The sequence below is a fragment of the Manis pentadactyla genome, chromosome 4, assembly GCF_030020395.1.
Source record: "Manis pentadactyla isolate mManPen7 chromosome 4, mManPen7.hap1, whole genome shotgun sequence".
Taxonomy (NCBI): domain Eukaryota; kingdom Metazoa; phylum Chordata; class Mammalia; order Pholidota; family Manidae; genus Manis; species Manis pentadactyla.
The window spans coordinates 177,537,016-177,549,875 of record NC_080022.1 but is presented as its reverse complement, the minus strand read 5'-3'; the positions used below and the strand labels follow the sequence as shown (position 1 = coordinate 177,549,875).

At 50.0% G+C, this 12,860-nt stretch overlaps 1 protein-coding gene across 2 annotated transcripts in view; it reads left to right on the top strand.

Moving 5' to 3' along the window:
* Positions 1-224: 224 nt before the first annotated feature.
* CACNG5 (calcium voltage-gated channel auxiliary subunit gamma 5) overlaps positions 225-12,860 on the top strand; it is a 49,504-nt gene continuing 36,868 nt past the window's right edge. For both annotated transcript variants that reach the window (XM_036899925.2, XM_036899924.2), the window contains exon 1: positions 225-373. The gene's annotated coding sequence lies outside the window, so the exon portion shown is untranslated. The remainder of the gene's footprint in view (positions 374-12,860) is intronic.

Genomic DNA, 12,860 nt, shown 5'->3' with positions numbered 1-12,860 from the left:
GCGGCCCCCGAAAGCCTTTCCTCCCGTAGCCTAGCTGCTAAGTCTCCACCTGCGGACGCTACGCAGGTGCTTCCCCAGACGCCGGCACCTCCCGGGTGAGCCCAGCGTCCGCAGGGTCCCGACGCCCGCCGGCAGCCGGCCGCGCCGAGACGGGGAGGCCCCGCCCGCGGCCCCGCCCCGCCTCCCCCTCCCCTTCCGAGTCCGCAGCTCGGGCGGCGGCGGCGGCGGCGGCGGCGCGGTCGCCGCGCGGAGCCGTTCGGCTGGACACGTCGGGGCGGGCGCCCGGGGAGCTCGCGCGGCATCCGCAGCCCGGAGCTGGGCCGGCGAGGGACGTTCCGCGGGGTCGGGGTCGGGGCCGCGCCGCGGCAGCGAGGTAAGGGCGGCCGACCGGGAGGGCCGGTTCTCCCAGCCCGGGGCGCGTGGGGCCGCCTCCCGCCGGAGCCGCGGCCACGCGCCCAGCACCGCGCAGCCGGGGGCCGTGCGGAGGGGCCGTGCGCTGGGAGTTGGGTGCGTGTGTGCGTGTCGGGGATGCGGGGAGGGCATGGTGCCCCTCTCTGCGGACGTTGCCGGGCAGTTCCCGCTGCCCTCTCCAAAGCGGAGGGCGGACCCCCACCACGGACCTGAATGCGGCTGGCAGAGATTATCCGGGTAACGTGGGAGGGAAAGCCCGCCGCCACCTGTTGAGCCGTCTAAGCGGGTCGCGAGTGGAAATCCCCGCGTACACAACCTGCAGGGTGGCCTCACTTCCCCAGCGCCCAAACACCCGTCCGCCTGGCCCGGAACTTCTCCCTCCGGCAGCCAGGATGGCGAGGGTGCCCGGGTCTCGCTGGGTGGGTAGGAGGACGTGTCCCTGCCATAGGCCAGGGAGCAGAGGGGCTCTCCCCGGGCAGATGCGGGGCCGGTAGACAGATGCTGAGTGTGAGATACCAACACCCCAGGCACACGCCAAGATTTTCCCTCGTTACTCCAAAGTCGCCCACGTCCACCCTTTTAATTACTTGATATGTCTCTCTGCCCTCATCCTAATTGGGCAATTGATGAAGATGCATTTGTTAAAAATTTTAAAGTGAAGTTAAATGACCACTTCCTGGGACCAAAAGGGACTTAGGTAAAATGCCAGGAACCTGGTAGGGGAGGAAGGAGGCCCCTGTTCCAAGCCCCTGGATCGTGGACTGGGTGCTGGCCCGGTGTGGGGCTCACCGCCTCCTGCTCTCATCTGCCCCCTGGAACCTTCCAAGCACGTTGCTACCCCCCTTTCACGGCTACGGAAGCTCTGTTCAGGGGAGAGAAGGGATTCACCCACTGGTTTATCAGAGACCCGGTGAGAGCGGGACAGGACAGTTTTCCCAAGTGGGAGCCTCTCTTAGGTTGACAGATGTCACACTCCAGCTGTCACCAGCACCGGCTCCTGCCCCACGCCAGCCCAGGGAGCACAGACCAGACCTCTTTCCCAGCCACCTCAGGCCTACTGCCCCACCTCCACAGACCCTGTGGCTTGATGAATTAACAGCCCAGGCTGCACTGGCAGTGGGTGTAGGGGGACTCTGGCCTGGATTGGAAGCCCTGGACCCTCAGGACCACAGGCATCTTGGGGACAGACTGGTTGTACCCCTCTGCTGTCACCACAGCCAGCCCCCACTCCCAGAGTCTCCTGCCTGCCTGCGAAGCCCTAGCTCTGCTTCATTTCTCTGAGGACACCGCAGCTGCGTATACTGGGGCCGTCCCGTCTCGGGGCCATGTCTCCAGGGTGCTGCCAAAGGGGGCAATTTGTAGCTGCACCTGAACTGTGCCCAGGCCAAACTTCTGCCTCCCCTCACATGTGGAAGGCAGCCCATGCCTCGAGGGGCAGGGTGGATCCAGGGCTGCCCTGTCTCCTGGGCTGGGGGGCTACACCAGCAATAGGCTTGTGAGGGCTCTGCCAGTCTCTCGCTGTGATAGGGGCTCCCTGACTTGGGGTGGGGGAGGGGAATGCAGGGGGGAGGTTGGCCAAGCTGTTCACAGTGGGCTAGAGGAGGCAGGTCCTATGTCATGATGGAAAAAAATCCACAATCAGCTCGGTCACTGACTATGTGATGTTGGTCAAGTCACAGAAACCACTTGGAGAGTCAGTTTCCTCATCCATGGAACAGGGTGGGGAGGGTGGTGTGTAAAGCAAGGACAGATGTCAGTGTCGGGCTCACTGGAGGTGTTCAGCGCTCCTGTCCACTTCCTTTAGCCCCCAGCCTGACTTTCAGACACTGGGCCTGAGGGAGGTGACTGTGAAACTAGGATCCCTCATGCCATCCTCCAAGCTGGGAGGAGTGGCGTGAGTTTTCTATCAGGATAGCTCACAGATATCTGAGCTCAGAGTCTCAGAAAATGAGGATGCAAGAGTTGGAACCCAGTTTCCATCAAGCTTTACCTCTGGGGGAGCTGGCACTTCCGCTTCAGGCTTCTAGCCATTGGTGCCCTGGGCCTGCCCTGCACAGCCTCCTGGCTCATTCCCAGGTGGCACTGGGCATGCTTCTGCTCTTTGATTCCATCCTGGGTTTGGGGTTGGCTTTCCTCCCTGGCAGATCAGGGAGAATCAGGGCCAGCTGCATGTGACTTCAGGGGCATCAGGAAAACCCCTGCCTGCCCAATCTCATCCCGTTCCCCCAAAGCTAGCTATCTGCTAACAATATTCCACCATTAGAGACTCATTCCTTTGTCTTATAGCCTTGTATCCAGTTATGTCAACTACTAAACCTTAGCATCAATAACTTGTTGAGAAGCCTTCAGGACCTGTGTGAGAGACAAAGGGAGAGGGAGAAGAGAGGGAAGGAGAGAGAAGGTGAGGATAGCAGGGAGGGAAGATGGTACTTTGTCTGCCTCAGAGTTCTGCAGAGAAAGGCCCAGCTGTGAGCCCAAGGGGGCATCAGGGGGAAGGAAAGACTGGGGGAGATGGGGCGGGGGCAGGCAGCAAGCAGGGAAAGTTGTGAACCTCAGGTGGGAATTCGCGGTGGGAATGTGGGGGTGGGTGGGCTGGCAAGGGAGCAGGTGTCAGAGATTTCCGGTCCTGTGGCTGCGGGGTAGGGCCTCTGCTGCCCGCTGGGAGGGGAAGCGGTCCACTGGGAGGCGACTGCCTTGTCACACTTAGCCACCTTCCGCGTACAACATGGCCTCGTGGTTAATGTGCTCCGTGGGCGGTGTTCTCCGCGGTTGGAAGGCCTGGGCTAGTCGCACTGCCTGTGTAAAACTCAGCGGCGATTTGTTAGCCAGCAAAGGGCCTGGGCTGAGCTGGGCCAGGGGAGGATTCAAACCTGTGCCTCCCTGAACATCCTGACACTACTGCCTTTTCTTGAAAGAAGCAGAAACAGCGTAATTCACTCTGATGTGAGTTTCCTGGGTGGCAAGTGGCCTAGGGGTGCAGGCTCAGCCGGGATCCCCCTAAAAGGCTTGTGGAGGTGGTTCCTTGCCTGTTGGGCACATGGTCCTGAGTTTTCCAGTGTGGGGGCAGGGTTGGGGGGACCCTGGGTGAGAACTGATCTCCCTGCCTAGGCCGGCTCCGTGCAGGGAGGGCCCACCACATCCCTGGGGCTCTCAGCGCCTGATTCACGGACCACCGGTCCTGGCTCCTGAGGGCCCCGCCAAGAGCGGTTTGCAGCCCATTCTGAGCACTGCTGAGGGCAGAGCTCAGACCAGAAAGAAGTCGCAGGTCACCACTATGACCTGTTGGCCATGAACTCTCAAATGACAACCATTCTTTTCTTTTAATGGAGGTATAAGTGACACATAACATTATATTAACTCAACAACTGTTCTTTAAGATTATTCTCAACCGCATCTGTTTTTAAATAATAATGATGATGATGGCAACGATGACAGCAGCTCTTCATTCTTCATTGCAGTCATTTATTGAGCACCTACTGTATGCCTCTTGCTGCTATTCTAGTAGGCATACGACTGTGATGCTGTTGGCATATAGGGACGGATTATTCTTTTTGGATGGCTGTCCTATGCACTACAGCATCCCGGCCTCTCCCCTCTAAATACCAGTAGCACCCATCCTCCCCTTGTGACAAGCAAAAATGTCTCTAGACATTGCCAGATGTCCCCTAGGGAGCTAAGTTGCTTGCTGCTGGGAACCATTAGGGATACAGCTATGAACAGAACAAAATCCAGTTCTGTTCCCTTAGGAGCAGGCATTCTAAAGAGGGAGGCAAATGTACAGTAGGTAAAAATGCTAGGGAGAAGACAAGACAGGGCCGAAGGGTTAGAGAGTGGGGAGTGGGTGGGGGTTTCCATTTTCAAAGAGGGCTCAGGAAAAGCCTCATTGATGAGGTGACTCTAAGCAGGGGCCGGAAGGAAGGGAGGGAGCAAGATCTGGGGGAAGGGCCTTCCAAGGGCAGCAGGAAGAGAAAGTCAAGGATCAAGGAGGTATAGCCCGGTGGGCTCTCATGGGCCCACCACGTTAAGGTCATAAGGAGTTCAGCTCCGCACCCCCCCCACGCTCCCCCCAGGAGGAAGGGGCGCCAGAGAGCAGGCACTACCTGCTAGGTGCAAACTCCACCCAAAGTGTTCTTCCACGTCTAGTTACAGGAGTCCTGTAAAGTAAATACATTCCCTTACATCATGCGTTAAGGCCCAGAAGGGTCAAACGATGCAGGTGTTACAACTGGGACACGAACTTGAGCAGTCCTCGCTCTATCTTACACTGAAATGTGGATGTTGGGGCCACGCAAAACTGAGTTCAAATCCGAACTCAGTCACTTACTAGCTGTGTGTGGCCATGGACTAGCCACAAAGTCTCTCTGAGCCCCAGTTTTTGCAGGGCTTTGTAGGGAGTGGTGTAGTGTCCTTGGTCCCCTGTGCTGCCTGCGCCCGTCACTCTCGCCCCCTCCCTCTGCCTGCGCTCCCCCCAGCAGGAAGCCAGAGGGCAGGCAACGCCCCCCACCATCACCACCTGCCCAGATTTCTCCCAGCTACAGGCTCTTGTTCTGGGCATGTACATGTATTCACTGAGCTGCAGCAATGCCATCTGACGAGGTCAAGGCCAACATCTTGGGTGGGGGCTGCAGTCAAGGGGCATTAAGTGCTCCCTCTCCCCCTCTGAGGGCTGAGGAGGAGGGACCACCCTTTCTGAGTCGCCTTCACCCTGGGCCTCCCAGGCCAGGCTCTGCTGAGTTCCTCTGAGGATGCTGGCCCGGCTTCTCCCGGGAGCTCAGCTGAGCTAAAGTCGCAGATCCATCAGGTGGTTGAGCAGGGACTGTGACAGATGCCACAGGTCTGCTACCAAGACTCTATAACCCCAGAACCCTAATAGTCTCTGTTAGTCTCAATTAACCCACTGGCAGTTTTCATTTTTTGAGTGACACTTATCAGAAGTAGGTTCCTAATTAAAAATGCGGGTTTAAAAACTACCCATTGTCAAGAATTGAGAAGCATTTATGGTGTCCACAGACAACCTCTCTGGCGACCCGCCCTGGGCAGGGACATCTCTCCTGGGGGTGGGCTGCAGCAATGGGGGGACCCTCAGAAAGGGAGTTTCTAGGGCTGTAGCGCACACAGGTGTGTCATGTGTGCTCGAGAGGGTGTGAGGTCCCTTTCAGGAGGTGTGTGCATCGGCTCTGCCATGTGTGGGAATGTCTTCGTGCATTTGCCTCCTTTGATTCCTGGGCAAGTGGCTATCAGAGGTGGCTCTGTCCTCTGCATGGCAGAGGGATGATGGGATGTCTGAGGCCCTCTGACTTTGCTGGGAAGGCCCACCCGATCTCCACTGCTGGAATCTTTGGTTCACCTGAAGACAATGCCCAATGGGTAGACAGCTCTCTCTGCACCAGCCCAGAGGTGCGTGCTGCCCAGCTGTCTCCCAGCTGCCCCAGGCAGCAGTCTCAGAGAACAGCCCAGCTGCTTCCTGCCCACAAATCTGGGGCTGCAGCAGGAGGAGCCCTGGCCTGGGATGGGCATCCGGAGACCTGGCTTCAGGCCCAATTACTCTTACTGTGTTGGGGCTCAGGCAAGTCCCCACTGCTGTCTGGGCCACGTTTTCTGATTTACTAAAGGATGGGATGAGAAAAAGGATTCATTTTCTCAGCACATTTCTGGAACACCTACTGTGTGCCAAGCCTAAGTTCAGAAGCTTCCATCCACAACCTCTGAAAACCTAGTTCTAGAACTCAGCAGGGCTGAGACTCAGAGAATAAACCAGGACATGCTACAGGAGCTGTGGGGCCACACAAAGAAATCAAAGGCTGTTTTATTACACAAAAAGCAGTGGCCAGAAGAGGGCGCCATTCCCTGGTGTGGGGTAGGTGCACCTTCAACTCCCCCTTCACGCTCTACCGCCACCCAGTGTCCCCCACCTCCACTGCCAGATGGGTTAAGCTGGTGGTCTACAGAGGACGTGTGTAAAATATAAAAATGATTGCTCGGTGGTCTGCCAGCAAAGCAAAGCCAGCTGGTGAGATGGCAGCTACCGGCCGTGCAGAGTTTATACCTGCCTCCACCACTCGCTGCCCAGGGACCTTAAACAGCTACATGCTCCAACTCAGCTTTCCTCACTGGTAAAATGGCAATGAGAGCATTGCTGGAAGAGTTTTTTGGCTAGTGGTGGGGTTTTGGGGGTTTTGTTTTGTTTTGGGGTGTTTTTGGTTGCAAATCAACTTTACAGATGAGAAGCTCAGAGAGGCTGAGCAATCGCCCACATTCACCCAGTTAATAAGTGACAGAGGCGACATTTGAACCCAGGCCTCTCAGGGGTCAAATGAAGCTTGGGAGCCCCTTCCGCAAGAAGTAGCTCAAGTAGAAAGGAGGAATTGACTGGAGAGGCATGTCCTGGAGCCCAGGGATGGGCCGTGCCCCAGTTTTTTGTTTGTTTGTTTGTTTGTTTCATTTTATTATCATTAATCTACAATTATATGAAGAACATTGTGGTTACTAGACTCCCCCTTCACCAAGTCCCCCCCAACAAACCCCATTACAGTCACTGTCCATCAGTGTAGTAAGATGCTGTAAAATCACTACTTGACTTCTCTGTGTTGCACAGCCCTCCCTGTGCCCCCACATTATACATGCTCATCGCAATGCCCTCTTTCTTTATCCCTGCCCTTATCCCTCCCTTCCCACCCCTCCTGCCCAGTCCCTTTCCCTTTGGTAACCATTAGTCCGTTCTTGGGTTCTGTGATTCTGCTGCTGTTTTGTTCCTTTAGTTTTTCTTTGTTCTTATACTCCACAGATGAGTGAAATCATTTGGTACTTGTCTTTCTCTGCCTGGCTTATTTCACTGAGCCTCTAGCTCCATCCATGTTGTTGCAAATGGTAGGATTTGTTTTCTTCTTATGGCTGAATAATATTCCATTGTGTATATGTACCACATCTTCTTTATCCATTCATCTACTAATGGACACTTAGGCTGCTTCCATTTCTTGGCTATTGTGAATAGTGCTGCGATAAACATAGGGGTGCATATGTCTTTTTCAAACTGGGCTGCTGCATTCTTAGGGTAAATTCCTAGAAGTGGAATTCCTGCATCAAATGGTGTTTCTATTTTGAGCTTTTTGAGGAACCTCCATACTGCTTTCCACAATGGTTGAATTAGTTTGCATTCCCACCAGCAGTGTAGGAGGGCTCCCCTTTCTCTGCAACCTCACCAACATTTATTGTTGTTTGTCTATTGGATGGTGGCGATCCTTACTGGTGTGAGGTGATATCTCATTGTGGTTTTAATTTGCATTCCTCTGACAAGTGATGTGGAGCATCTTTTCATGTGTCTGTTGGCCATCTGAATTTCTTCTTTGGAGAAGTGTCTGTTCAGCTCCTCTGCCCATTTTTTAATTGGATTATTTGCTTTTTGTTTGTTGAGGTGTGTGAGCTCTTTATATATTTTGGTTGTCAACCCTTTATCAGATCTGTCATTTATGAATATATTCTCCTATACTGTAGGATACCTTTTTGTTCTATTGATGGTGTCCTTTGCTGTACAGAAGCTTTTCAGCTTGATATAGTCCCACTTGTTCATTTTTGCTTTTGTTTCCCTTGCCCTGGGAGATATGTTCAAGAAGAGGTCACTCATGTTTATGTCCAAGAGATTTTTGCCTATGCTTTCTTCTAAGAGTTTTATGGTTTCATGACTTACATTCAGGTCTTTGATCCATTTCGAATTTACTTTTGTGTATGGGGTTAGACAGTGATCCAGTTTCATTCTCCTACATGTAGCTGTCCAGTTTTGCCAGCACCATCTGTTGAAGAGACTATCATTTCCCCATTGTATGTCCATGGCTCCTTTATCGAATATTAATTGACCATATATGTTTGGGTTAATATCTGGTCTCTCTATTCTGTTCCACTGGTCTGTGGCTCTGTTCTTCTGCCAGTACCAAACTGTCTTGATTACTGTGGCTTTGTAGTAGAGCTTGAAGTTGGGGAGATCTCCCCCACTTTATTCTTCCTTCTCAGGATTGCTTTGGCTATTTGGGGTCTTTGGTGTTTCCATATGAATTTTTGAAATATTTGTTCTAGTTTGTTGAAGAATGTTGTTGGTAATTTGATAGGGATTGCATCAAATCTGTATATTGCTTTGGGCAGGATGGCCATTTTGACGATATGAATTCTTCCTAGCCAAGAGCATGGGATGAGTTTCCATTTGCTAGTGTCCTCTAATTTCTTTTAAGTGTGTCTTACAGTTTTCAGGGTATAGGTCTTTCACTTCCTTGGTTAGGTTTATTCCTAGGTATTTTATTCTTTTTGATGCAATTGTGAATGGAATTGTTTTCCTGATTTCTCTTTCTATTAGTTCATTGTTAGTGTATAGGAAAGCCACAGATTCCTGTGTGTTAATTTTGTATCCTGCAACTTTGCTGTATTCCGGTATCAGTTCTAGTAGTTTTGGAGTGTAGTATTTAGGGTTTTTTATGTACAATATCATGTCATCTGCAAATAGTGACAGTTTAACTTCTTCTTTACCAATTTGGATTCCTTGTATTTCTTTGTTTTGTCTAATTGCCATGGCTAGGACCTCCAGTACTATGTTGAATAACAGTGGGGAGAGTGGGCATCCCTGTCTTGTTCCCGACCTCAGAGGAAAAGCTTTCAGCTTTTCACTGTTCAGTATGATGTTGGCTGTGGGTTTATCATATATGGCCTTTATTTTGTTGAGGTACTTGCCCTCTATACCCATTTTGTTGAGAGTTTTTATCATGAATGGATGTTGAATTTTGTCGAATGCTTTTTCAGCATCTATGGAGATGATCATGTGATTTTTGTCCTTCTTTTTGTTGATGTGGTGGATGATGTTGATGGATTTTCGAATGTTGTACCATCCTTGCATCCCTGGGATGAATCCCACTTGGTCATGGTGTATGATCCTTTTGATGTATTTTTGAATTAGGTTTGCTAATATTTTGTTGAGTATTTTTGCATCTACATTCATCAGGGATATTAGTCTGTAATTTTCTTTTTTGGTGGGGTCTTTGCCTGGTTTTGGTATTAGGGTGATGTTAGCTTCATAGAAGGAGTTTGGGAGTATTCCCTCCTCTTCTATTTTTTGGAAAACTTTAAGGAGAATGGGTATTATATCTTCTCTGTATGTCTGATAAAATTCTGAGGTAAATCCATCTGGCCCTGGGGTTTTGTTCTTGGGTAGTTTTTTGATTACCGCTTCAATTTCTTTGCTGGTAATTAGTTTGTTTAGATTTTGTGTTTCTTCCTTGGTCAGTCTTGGAAGGTTGTATTTTTCTAGGAAGTTGTCCACTTCTTCTAGGTTTTCCAGCTTCTTAGCATATAGGTTTTCATAGTATTCTCTAATAATTCTTTGTATTTCCGTTGGGTCCTTCGTGATGTTTCCTTTCTCGTTTCTCATTCTGTTGATTTGTGTTGATTCTCTTTTTCTCTTAATAAGTCTGGCTAGAGGCTTATCTATTTTGTTTATTTTCTCAAAGAACCAGCTCTTGGTTTCATTGATTTTTTCTATTGTTTTATTCTTCTCAATTTTGTTTATTTCTTCTCTGATCTTTATTATGTCCCTCCATCTGCTGACTTTAGGCCTCATTTGTTCTTCTTTTTCCAATTTTGATAATTGTGACGTTAGACTATTCATTTGGGTTTGTTTTTCCTTCTTTAAATATGCCTGGATTGCTATATACTTTCCTCTTAAGACTGCTTTTGCTGTGTCCCACAGAAGTTGGTTCTTTGTATTGTTGTTGTCATTTATTTCCATATATTGCTGGATCTCCATTTTAATTTGGTTCTTGATTCATTGACTCTTTAGGAGCGTGTTGTTAAGCCTCCATGTGTTTGTGAGCCTTTATGCTTTCTTTGTACAATTTATTTCTAGTTTTATACCTTTGTGGTCTGAAAAGTTGGTTGGTAGAATTTCAATCTTTTTGAATTTACTGAGGCTCTTTTTGTGGCCTAGTATGTGGTCTATTCTGGAGAATGTTCCATGTGCACTTGAGAAGAATGTGTATCCTGTTGCTTTTGGGTGTAGAGTTCTATAGATGTCTATTAGGTCCATCTGTTCTAGTGTGTTGTTCAGTGCCTCTGTGTCCTTACTTATTTTCTGTCTGATGGATCTGTCCTTTGGTGTGAGTGGTGTGGTGAAGTCTCCTAGAATGAATGCATTGCAGTCTATTTCCCCCTTTAGTTCTGTTAGTATTTGTGTCACATATGCTGGGGCTCCTGTGTTGGGTGCATATATATTTAGAATGGTTATACCCTCTTGTTGGACTGAGCCCTTTATCATTATGTAATGTCCTTCTTTATCTCTTGTTACTTTCTTTGTTTTGAAGTCTATTTTGTCTGATACTAGTACTGCAACACCTGCTTTTTTCTCCCTATTGTTTGCATGAAATATCTTTTTTCCATCCCTTGACTTTTAGTCTGTACATGTCTTTGGGTTTGTGGTGAGTCTCTTGTAAGCAGCATATAGACGGGTCTTGTTTTTTTATCCATTCAGTGACTCTATGTCTTTTGATTGGTGCATTCAGTCCATTTACATTTAGGGTGATTACTGAAAGATATGTACTTATTGCCATTGCAGGCTTTAGATTCATGGTTACCAAAGGTTCCAGGTTACTTTCCTTACTATCTAAGAGTCTAACTTAGCTCTCTTAGCATGCTGTTACAAACACAATCTCAAGGTTCTTTTCTATTTTTCCTCCTTTTTCTTCCTCCTTCATTCTTTATATATTAGGTATCAAATTCTGTACTTTTTGTCTATCCCTTGATTGACTTTGGGAATAGTTAATTTAATTTTGCATTTGCTTCGTAATTAGCTGTTTAACTTTCTTTACTGTGGTTTTATTACCTCTGGTGACAGCTATTCAACCTTCGGAACCCTTCCATCTATAGCAGTCCCTCCAAAATAGACTGTAGAGATGGTTTGTGGGAGGTAAATTCTCTCAGCTTTTGCTTATCTGGAAATTGTTTAATCCCTCCTTCAAATTTAAATGATAATTTTGCCAGATAAAGTAATCTTGGTTCCAAGCCCTTCTGCTTCATGGCATTAAATACATCATGCCACTCCCTTCTGGCCTGTAAGGTTTCTGTTGAGAGGTCTGAGCCGCGCCCCAGTTTTATGAGAACCTGGATTCAGTTGCTGGTGAGGACGCACGGCCCACAGCCCTCATAGCCCCTCCTGCCCCAGGACTCCTGGTCTCATCCTTTGCAACCCTCAGCCACGGAGCCTGCAGCCAGTTGAGCTCGAAAAGAGCACAAGCACGCCCCAGGAGATGGCGTCTGTTTGGACCAGCCTAGATCAGGCATCTACCTCTGGACCAATCAGCTGTGACTGCAGGGACCACTTCTGGGGTAGAGAGGGCGGTGCTTAAAAAAAGGGCAGGGACCTTGGGCGGACAAACAGGCCAGAGGGTGGGCGGGACAGAGAGGTCCAACGGCAGGTAGGGTTATTTTCGGCAGTACTATCTTCAGGCCACATGTCAGGCAAATGGAAAGAAACTGATGTTGAGACATTTCCATAATATAGTGGCTAATAATAGCTAATACCACTTCTGTGGCATCTGGTTTGCACCTGGTACTTATTGCCCTATTTAATTAAGTCCCCACAATAGCTTTGGGCAGAGGGCTTTATTATCCCCGCTGAAACGGGCCTGGAAACATAAAGTAACTTGCCCTAAATCACATGACTGATAAGTGGCAAAGCAGGGACGGAACCTCAGACTCTGATGCTAAAGGGGACAAGCGCGCGCTGTGTCAGCCTGTGCCAGCACCTGAGGAAGTGCAGCAGAAGAGGGGAGAGCACGTTACAGGAGTCACATTTTGGAAGGAAGTCATTAAGTTTAAATTACCTTATTTATTGTTTTTATTTTCTGGTTATTAAAGTTGTTCTTGTTTATGGCACAACATTAGGGAACTGAGGTTCACTGCCTGGTAGACTCTGAATTGGCAGGAAAAAGAAGTGACCGGGAGTGGCCGTGGCATGATCTTACTTCTGCTCACTTGGCGGTGTCACCTGATGGGGGTCCCCACCTCCCCAGAGTTCGAGCCGGGGCTGCCTGGATCACAGCCCAGCAAGCACAGCCCAGCAAGGATGCTGCCGGAGGCATCCCTGCTGCAGGACGTCCCTGAGCCCTTCACAAAGGGGACAGTGTGCAGTTGGCTCAGTAGCGAGCCCAAGGGCAGAAACCAAGGCAGCTGGCAGGGGGGGCAGAGGTCAAGAGGAAGGTGCTGCTCCTGCCTGAAAAGGTGCCAGTCTGGACCTGAGTGGGGGGCAGGAGCCCCTGGAATAAACCAGCGTTCCCATTGCCCTCCCGGTGGGGTTTCTGAGCAAAAGCTTAACCGCTGCACCAGGAATTCTCATCTGTGCAGCTTGGCATCGGAAGCAGAGCGGGGCAGGTAGAAAGATCCTGACTCAAGTGGAAAAGCCTGGGTGGGGGGAGGGGGAC